The 10,461-nt window shown below is 42.2% G+C and overlaps 1 long non-coding RNA gene across 1 annotated transcript; it reads left to right on the top strand.

Annotated features, from left to right (window-relative positions):
- Positions 1-41: 41 nt before the first annotated feature.
- LOC129699032 (uncharacterized) lies at positions 42-8,675 on the top strand. Its single transcript, XR_008723762.1, has 4 exons — positions 42-335; positions 927-1,056; positions 5,391-5,520; positions 6,551-8,675. It is a non-coding gene; the product is annotated as an uncharacterized LOC129699032 (long non-coding RNA).
- The last annotated feature ends 1,786 nt before the right edge of the window (positions 8,676-10,461 follow it).

Here is a 10,461-nt window from a genome sequence, read left to right as displayed (position 1 = left end):
GGGATTTGTAGTCAATGTAAAGCGACGGGGAAAGGAACAAACGAATTCAAAATAAAATGTTCAAACGTGTGGGCAGGAACGGCACAAGTCCAGACAATAACCAGGCCGCATAACCGTGGCGGCGACGGTGAAGAATTCATTAACTGGTTAATATTTCAGTTTCATGACCTGTCGTTGGATTAAAATATATATTTGCCTTTCAATGTCAATAGCTATTTTTTTTTTAAAAGAAGAAAATATGCAACAGACTACAATAATTCAAGATGCAAATCAGTTACTTTGTGAAGGATACCGTGGCTGATAATTCAATCATACGTTTATTTGTGCGACTAAAGGTAAACCGGGCACTTTGACTATTTGACTTTGGTAATTAAATTACAACATCCTTTATGTAAGTACTGTTTGTGTGTAGAAATAAGGAACTGGTTTACAAAAAAAAGGTGTTTATGTGTAGATGCAGTAACTTGTTGTAAGGGTACAATTGGCATACTGTTTCATGTAATCCTGGATCTGATATTGATCTTAATTGAGAGTTTGCTGCAATAAAGGGTGTTTATAGCTCCACCCCCACTTCTACATTAGTAAACAGGAACATGGTAGATAACAAAACTGCAATGACGGTGCAGATCAAAGATCCTATAGCAGAGCTCTGCTATAGGATCTTTGGTGCAGATAGCCGCAGTTAGAAATGAAAAGGTCGAGAGAGAGATCAAAAGCAAAATATACTGCAATATTAGACGCAAAAAAATATCCATTTACTGCACGTTTCCTGCTTATCTTTATACATACTTTTAAATCCATTTTTATTTTTTAAATGTTTACTTTATTTTTGTTTTAATTACATATGTATATTTGTTTTTTTATTTTACATTCGTTTGTACTAATTTATTCATTTATTATATTTCAATATTTTCCTAATTTAAAAGAATCCCTGTCCATGGAAAAAATCTGAAAAGAACGATGCGCTCAATTATCTGAAGTGTGGGATATGACAACGTTCACAGGATAAAGCTGACAATCACATAGATCCTTGTAGCCTACGTGTTACAATTCCAGGTATTGGACATCCTAGAATATCTCTTTTTGTCTCATTTTACCTCTCTTTTTCAGATGCTTTTGCTTGGCACAAGTAGGTAATTGTTTTTTCCAACCCCACCTGCATTCTTCCTCCCTCCTACCCCAGCCAAGGACCTCGCACCACCCGGCGTGGCTTTAATGGCCGCGGGACAATTGCCATCGCCAGCCGGGGGCTTTGACTTTGACTCTGACATGGGGGGGGGGGGGAGAGTGCAGTGGAGAGATAAGTTTTTTTTTTTGGCCTTCCATCACAGCTATGTGATGGATGTTTATGTAAAATGTAAATTATGTTGTGTCTGGGGTTTATTTGTGTGTAATGTATGGCTGCAGAAACGGCATTTCATTTGGACCTCCAGGGGTCCAAATGACAATTAAATAGACTATTGACTATTGATGCTCCCCCCTGCAGGATCTGGGAAGTCAGTGTCTCTGAGGACTGCAACTGTGTTGTCCAGGTGTAACTCCTGACTGACCACGTGAGAGAACTGGTGCTGTATAATTACCTTGGGATTATCTGGGAGAATGAAAACATCATAGATGGGAGTTACAATGAGGTGGTCACACCAAAGATGCAGGCAGAAAGTAGATGGGTGATCACTAGGAAAGTGAGTGAGCAGAGAGCGCAGGTATCCCTTGTGGCCATTCCCTCCAAAGCAAATATACTGGGGAGGGGGGGGCTGATCGCTCAGAGAGAGTAACAGCAACAATCTGGTCTGCCACACCAGGCAACGATCTGAGGCACAGCCGGGTAGGATTAAATCAGGACTATAGTAACAGGAGAGTTCGGAGAGACAGGAGATTTTGTGGCAGCAAGTGCCTAGTTTGATCTTGACCTTGGATGTTGTCTGTGAAATTTGCATGTTCTCCCGATGACGTGGGTTTCCTCCGGGTGCTCTGGTTTCCTCCCACATCGTAAAGGCTTGTGGTTTTGTAGGTTAATTTGCAAAATTAGGCCTTTGCAAAATTGCCCCTAATGTGTAGGGAATCTAACATCGGTAGTGGGGAAACTGCTAGAGTCAGTTATTAAAGATGGGTTAGCAGCACATTTGGAAAGTGGTAAATCATTGGACAAAGTCAGCATAGATTTACGAAAGGTAAATCATGTCTGACGAATCTTATACAATGTTTTGAGGATGTAACTAGTAGCGTGGATAGGGGAGAACCAGTGGATGTGGTGTATCTGGACTTCCAGAAGGCTTTCGACAAGGTCCTACATAAGAGATTAGTATACAAATTTAAGCACACGGCATTGGGGGTTCAGTATTGATGTGGATAGAGAACTGGCTGGCAGACAGGAAGCAAAGAGTAGGAGTAAACTGGTCCTTTTCGCAATGGTGGGCAGTGACTAGTGGGGTACCGCAAGGCTCAGTGCTGGGACCCCAGCTATTTACAATATATATTAATGATCTGGATGAGGGAATTGAAGGCAATATCTCCAAGTTTGCGGATGACACCAAGCTGGGGGGCAGTGTTAGCTGTGAGGAGGATGCTAGGAGACTGCAAGGTGACTTGGATAGGCTGGGTGAGTGGGCAAACGTTTGGCAGATACAGTATAATGTGGATAAATGTGAGGTTATCCATTTTGGTGGCAAAAACAGGACAGCAGACTATTATCTAAATGGTGTTAAAGAGGGAACTGCAGATGCTGGAGAATCGAAGGTGACACAGAAAAGCTGGAGAAACTCAGCGGGTGCAGCAGCATCTATGGAGCGAAGGAAATAGACAACGTTTCGGGCCGAAACCCTTCTTCAGACTGGGTGTCTGTCTCCAGTCTGAAGAAGGGTTTCGGCCCGAAACGTTGCCTATTTCCTTCGCTCCATAGATGCTGCTGCACCCGCTGAGTTTCTCCAGCTTTTCTGTGTAACCATTATCTAAATGGTGGCCGATTAGGAAAAGGGGAGATGCAGCGAGACCTGGGTGTCATGGTACACCAGTCATTGAAAGTAGGCATGCAGGTGCAGCAGGCAGTGAAGAAAGTGAATGGTATGTTAGCTTTCATAGCAAAAGGATTTGAGTATAGGAGCAGGGAGGTTCTACTGCAGATGTACAGGGTCTTGGTGAGACCACACCTGGAGTATTGCGTACAGTTTTGGTCTCCAAATCTGAGGAAGGACATTATTGCCATAGAGGGAGTGCAGAGAAGGTTCACCAGACTGATTCCTGGGATGTCAGGACTGTCTTATGAAGAAAGACTGGATAGACTTGGTTTATACTCTCTAGAATTTAGGAGATTGAGAGGGGATCTTATAGAAACTTACAACATTACAACAAGGGGTTGGACGGGCTAGATGCAGGAAGATTGTTCCCGATGTTGGGGAAGTCCAGGACAAGGGGTAACAGCTTAAGGATAAGGGGGGAATCCTTTAAAACCAAGATGAGAAAAACTGTTTTCACACAGAGAGTGGTGAATCTCTGGAACTCTCTGCCACAGAGGGTAGTTGAGGCCAGTTCATTGGCTATATTTAAGAGGGAGTTAGATGTGGCCCTTGTGGCTAAGGGGGTCAGAGGGTATGGAGAGAAGGCAGGTACGGGATACTGAGTTGGATGATCAGCCATGATCATATTGAATGGCGGTGCAGGCTCGAAGGGCCGAATGGCCTACTCCTGCACCTAATTTCTATGTTTCTATGAATGGACAAGATAGTGAGATAACATAAAACCAGAATGAATAGCTGATCGTTAATCAGATAATGCTGTAAAGTCATGAGAGTCTAGATTTGTCTCATAGAGAAATTACTGGATCATTTGCTGAGGTTAGTGACAAAGAATTTAACTTAATGTGTCGGATGCCGCTGCTGACTAGAGCATTTCTAGAGCATAAGAAACTGACTCTCAGACTCGTCTTAGCAGGAAAGTCAGAGCAATTTGTAAAGATATGGTCACCTTTTAATGATTCATTACAAGTATAGTATGGTTCAACACAACTCTGGAATTAACCCGATTCACAAACAGGGTGATGGGTGTGGTGAGAAATGAAGCAGGTATATCAACATATAAGGGTCTTTTTTTTTTTCTCTTCTCTTTTTATTTATTATTTTTGGTTTTTGTCTTCTTATTCTTCTATAGGCTTCCACTCGTTCACTCCTGGACTGCACTATGCTAGTCTAGGGGTTTACACATCACTATTTCTTTCACTCTCTCTCTTTTTCGTTCTTTCTCTCTTGTTCTATTTTACTCTTGTTAAATTTAAAATAGAAGATGTACATTAAATGTATTTTGTCATATGTCTATACTACTGGACATTGCTTCTAATAAAAATATATTAAAAAAAAAAAAAAAGAAACTGACTCATTCAAGGTAGGAGTTTGTGAGAAGATCAAAAGCAACCTTACTAGGATACTTGCTGGAATAGAGAAATACAAGTACAAAGAACGATGATTGAACTGCATTATTAAAGGATGGGATGGGGTATCTAGGTGCAGGTATTTTCTTATATTGATAATGTAGTTGATTTCTGGAGGCGAAATGAGATGAGGAAATCCATAGGCAACTAGGGCAAAAGCATATTCAACAACACGCTAATCTTGATGGCCACCTTTATGTCTGTAAAACCAAAATATATGGTCACCAAATGTCACTATATGCTGAGGTTCTATTTGCCTCTGGTATTACGGAGGATGGGCCTGGTGCCATTCCTGTGCAATGTGTCACTCCGACATTGCCGCATTACCTATTGTTCATAGAAAAGGTCTTCCGGACCAGCTCCTTTCACCACAACCCCATTAGGCAGTGGTCATCACAGAGTGTCAAGCAGGCACCCTGGGACAATGCTCTGGTGGGGTGGTTCCCTGAGCAGACTTCTCAGATTGTTTTGTAGAATATTGCATCACTAGAACTCATCAAAAAGCACCAAGACCTCACTTGGTTGTTGGTGAGAAGGCGCCTTCCAGTCAGATTCTTCCTGCGGCATTGTAGTCTCATTCCCAATGCACGCTACCCTCTGGACAACTGCTATGGAGGGGAGTTGGTTACCCACCTCTTCACGGTGTGGGGATTTGCAAAGAGGATCTGGAGAAAGGTGCAAGAGTCCATGCCATGGTTCATCCTGATCAGCTCCAGAACAGAGGACTCTGATTTATGGCCATTCCATGGGATACATGTGGAGACTGTCATCAAGTGTTGATGGAAGGCAATCAATTCAGTAAAATGTACAAAACAAAAACATTACAAGGCACTTGATACATTCTGTATGTCTATTCATTCAATATTCATTGTCTATTCATTCAATATTGTGCTTTTCATTCAATATTGCTTGTGTTCTACCCCAATAGTGTTACCTTTATTGGTCTGTCCAAAATGTTTTGGTTTTCCAGGAGTGCGAGATGTCCATAAGAGGATGTTACCAGGGGAAGCATTCCAGTCTGCAAGAGGACTGTCTGATGAATGCACCAAATCTCTGAGCGGCCAACATGAAGACTCTGTGGGGGAGGATCACAGTTTGAGGTATTTTTATTGTTGGATATGGAGAGGCTGACATCCCTCAAACAAGGGAAGGGATTTTGCCTCGGGGATGACAAGAGTGGTTTTAGTGCTATGTATAAAGAAAGGTGTTAATTTTATTAGATACAACATACACAATTTAATGTATTGGCGCACAAGGAATGTATTAAGCTTTGAACTGTTATTATTTTGTATATTTTTTATTAAGAATAAAGATTATTTTTTGAAAAATAAAAAAAATTTGCCTTTCGATTCTCAAATCTTTTCACAGGAAAGATTTCCTGCTCTAATTTGTGCTATTTCCTCCTCTCTTACATTTTGTTTTCTTACTGGTTCATGTTTATTTGTCATCATCTGGAATTACCAAGCCTACAACACCCACTCTTAACCAGCCCTGACATCACTCTTAACCAGCCCTGACATCACATACACCATTCAGTATCTCCTGCTCTTTGCCACATCACAGGCACTCTCTGTTCTTCTCTGCACTGCTGCGGACAGGAAAGCACTACAACGGGTGGTGAAAACCGCGCAGCACATCATCGGTGCCCCGCTCCCTGCCATGGATGCCCTCCACCGAAAACGGTGTCTGAGTCGGGCTGGGAAGATCATCAAAGACCCCTCACACCCCAACCATGGACTGTTTGCCCTCCTCCCATCAGGGAGGCGGTACAGGAGCCTCAGGTCACGTACCAGCAGGATGAGGAAAAGCTTCTATAACAACACAATCACACTGCTAAACTCGGAGTCCCGACGATAGATTTCTCTGGTCCCTCCGTCCCCCTTTGTTTAATCATTCTGTATTTCCTGATTATTCTGTATCTTCTCTCTTTCTATTTTTTTTCTTGTTTTTTCTCTTTATGTACAACTACTACGGTCTGACGCAAAACTGCATTTCGTTGTACTGATACTTGTATTTGTGCGATGACATTAAAGTTGAATTGAATTCTCCCTTATATATAACTTTAAGACAGTTTTGATTTCTTAATGTTGAAAATCTTAAACATCGTTTTTTTTCCCTCTCTCTCCACAGGGACTGCCTGAGGTGTTAAGTCATTTTGTTTTGAGTTTAAAGCATGATAAAATGCTCTCCACCTGCCTGAATCTGTGCCTTTCCAACAACAATTAAGCTCAACAGCATCACGTATAATCCAATTTGGTTGTTTGACAGCATGGCCACCATTCCAAAAATTACTTACTTTCACCATAAGTGGAACATTCATATGCTCGAAGGGCCGAATGGCCTCCTCCTGCACCTATTTTTTATGTTTCTATCTATATGCTGAGAGAATGGAGCTGCTGGGCTTGTATACTCTGGAATTTAGAAGGATGAGAGGGGATCTTATTGAAACACATAAGATTATTAAAGGTTTGGACACGCAGGAAGCAGGAAACATGTTCCCATTGTTCAGATTAAATGATCATCCACAATCAGTACCCCATTCCTGCCTTCTCCCCATATCCCCTGACTGCTATATTTAAGAGCTCTATCTAGTTCTCTCTTGAAAGTATCCAGAGAACCGGCTTCCACCACCCTCCGAGGCAAAGAATTCCACAGACTCACAACTCTCTGTGTGAAAAAGTGTTTCCTCATCTCTGTTATAAATGGCTTACCCCTTATTCGTAAACTATGGCCTATGGTTCTGGACTTCCCCAACATAGACACATAGAAATTAGGTGCAGGAGTAGGCCATTCGGCCCTTCGAGCCTGCACCGCCATTCAATATGATCATGGCTGATCATCCAACTCAGTATCCCGTACCTGCCTTCTCTCCATACCCCCTAATCCCCTTAGCCACAAGGGCCACATCTAACTCCCTCTTAAATATAGCCAATGAACTGGCCTCAACTACCCTCTGTGGCAGAGAGTTCCAGAGATTCACCACTCTCTGTGTGAAAAAAAGTTCTTCTCATCTCGGTTTTAAAGGATTTCCCCCTTATCCTTAAGCTGTGACCCCTTGTCCTGGACTTCCCTAACATCGGGAACTATCTTCCTGCATCTAGCCTGTCCAACCCCTTAAGAATTTTGTAAGTTTCTATAAGTAACATCTGGGACATATTTCCTGCCTCTAGCGTGTCCAAACCCTTAATAATCTTATATGTTTCAATAAGACCCCCTCTTATTCTAAATTCCAGAGTATACAAGCCCAGCTGCTCCATTCTCTCAGCATATGGCAGACCTGCCATCCCGGGAATTAACATTGTGAACCTATGCTGCACTCCCTCATTAGGAAGAATGTCCTTCCTCAAATTTGGGGACCAAAACTACACACAATACTCCAGATGTGGTCTCACTAGGGCCCTATACAACTGCAGAAGGGCCTCTTTGCTCCTATACTTAACTCCTCTTGATATGAAGGCCAAAATGCCATTCGCTTCTTCACTGCCTGCTGTACCTGCATGCTTACTTTCATTGACTGATGAACAAGGAGCCCCAGATGCCGTTGTACTTCACCTTCTCCCAACTTACCACCATTTAGATAATAATTGGCCTTCCTGTTTTTGCTATCAAAGTGGATAACATTTATCCACATTAAACTGCATCTCCCATGCATCCACCCACTCATGCAACCTGTCCAAGTCATCCTGCATTCTCATAGCATCCTCACAGTTCACACTCCCACCCAGCTTTGTGTCATCTGCAAATTTGCTATTGTTACTTTGAATCCCTTCATCTAAATCATTGAAGGGATTCTAAGAGAATTGCTAAGGACAAACTGCACCCCTTTCACATACACCTGGATCTCCTGCCATCAGGCAAGAGATATCGCAGCATCAAAGCCCGGACTACAAGACTGCTAAACAGCTTCCTGCCACAGGCTGTGAGGCTGCTGAACAGTCACTCTGTACTCACCTGATTCTGCGGCTTGGCACGGACACTTTAATAACTGGCACTGGCCACTTTAATAACTGGCATTGGCCACTCAAATCAGCTGCCCCGGACATTTTTATGATCGGTTTTACTGTATTTTAACGTTGTTGTTTTTACCTGCATTTAACTATACTGTTCCATCAGGGACTGGACTGATTTTAGTGTTATTATGTGTGAAATGTTTTAAATTTCATGTGCGATGCTCCAGTATTCCCTGGGAAATGTCTTTTCATTTTGCACTGTACAACTGTTGCTTGCAAGGTGACAATAAAGGTTGATTGATTGATTGATGTATATTGTAAATAGTTACGGTCCCAGCACCGAGCCTTGCGGTACCCCACTAGTCACTGCCTGCCATTCTGAAAGGGACCTGCTAATCCCCACTCTCTGTTTCCTGTCTGCCAACCAATTTTCTATCCAAGTCAGCACTCTACCCCCAATACCATGTGCCCTAATTTTGCCCACTAATCTCCTATGTGGGACCTTATCAAATGCTTTCTGAAAGTCCAGGTACACGACATCCACTAGTTCTCCTTTGTCCATTTTCCTAGTTGCATCCTCCAAAAATTCCAGAAGATTAGTCAAGCATGATTTCCCCTTCGTAAATCCATGCTGACTCAGACCGATCCTGTTACTGCTATCTAAATATGCAGCAATTTCAACTTTTATGATTGACACCCACCACCGACGCCGGGCTAACTGGTCTATAATTCCCTGTTTTCTCTCTCCTGCCTTTCTAAAAAGTGGGATAACATTAGCAACCCTCCAGTCCACAGGAACTGATCCTGAATCTATAAACCATTCGAAAATTATCACCAATGCACCCACGATTTCTAGAGCCACTTCCTGAAGTAGCCTGGGATGCAGACCATCGGGCCCTGGGGATTTGTCAGCATTCATTCCCGTTAGCCTACCCAACACCATTTTCTGCGTAATGTGGATTTCCTTCAGTTCCTCCGTCATCCCAGATCCTGTGGCCACTAGTACATCAGGAAGATTGTTTGTGCCCTCCTTAGTGAAAACGGATCCAAAGTACCTGTTCAACTTGTCTGCCATTTCCTTGTTCCCCATAATAAATTCACCTTTTTCAGTCTTTAAGGATCCAACTTTGGTTGTAACTAATTTTTTCCTCTTCGCATACTGAAAGAAGCTTTTACTATCCTCCTTTATATTCTTGGCTAGCTTACCTTCGTACCTCATCTTTTCTCCCCATATTGACTTTTTTGTATCTTCTGTTGCTCTTTAAACATTACCCAATCCTCTGGCTTCCTGCTCATCTTTGCTCTGCTGTACTTCTCTTTTATTTTTCTACTGTCCATGACGTCCCTTGTCAGCCACGGTCCTTACTCCCGTTGGAATCTTTCTTCCTCTTTGGAATGAACTGATCCTGCACCTTCTGTATTATTCCCAGAAATACTGCCATTGTTGTTCCACTGTAATCCTTGCTAGGATATCTTTCCAGTCAACTTTGGCCAGCTCCTCCCTCATGGCTCCATAGTCCTCTTTGTTCAACTGTAATACCCTTCTCCCTCTCAAATTTTAGATTAAACACTGGAATGACAATTTGAATGAAACAAATGACATTGGAATTCCAATTGTGCCATTTTCATTGCAATTTGGGAATATATTGCCATCTCTATAAAGTGTTTGGGATAAAATCCTGAAACTTTCAACATAATAATACTGTTGTGCTACTTTCATTAAAAATTGCTACAACAATTTATTTTGGCAGCCAACAATCCTTTTCTCAATGTCAATAATCAGAATGGGAATCAGTGCTGGCCCTGCAATAATGCCAACATTCTGTGTATGAACTTTAAAAAAAGATTAAATGTAAGATTTCAGATTGAAAGGCGGGAACAATGTACATTACCGTACAATACAATACGGTTTATTTGTCACATTGCACATAAAGTGCAAGTGAAATGAATATGTCAGCAGCGGTACAATGATAAAGAACACACACAAAAACACAATAAAGATTTAACATAAACATCCACCACAGCATTCATCACTGTGGCGGAAGGCACACAATTTGGTCAGTCCTCCATTTTCCTCCGTGGTCGGGACCT

Source organism: Leucoraja erinacea, chromosome 7 (assembly GCF_028641065.1).
Source record: "Leucoraja erinacea ecotype New England chromosome 7, Leri_hhj_1, whole genome shotgun sequence".
Taxonomy (NCBI): domain Eukaryota; kingdom Metazoa; phylum Chordata; class Chondrichthyes; order Rajiformes; family Rajidae; genus Leucoraja; species Leucoraja erinaceus.
The sequence above is the reverse complement of the archived record's forward strand: the minus strand, read 5'-3'. Positions and strand labels throughout refer to the sequence as shown.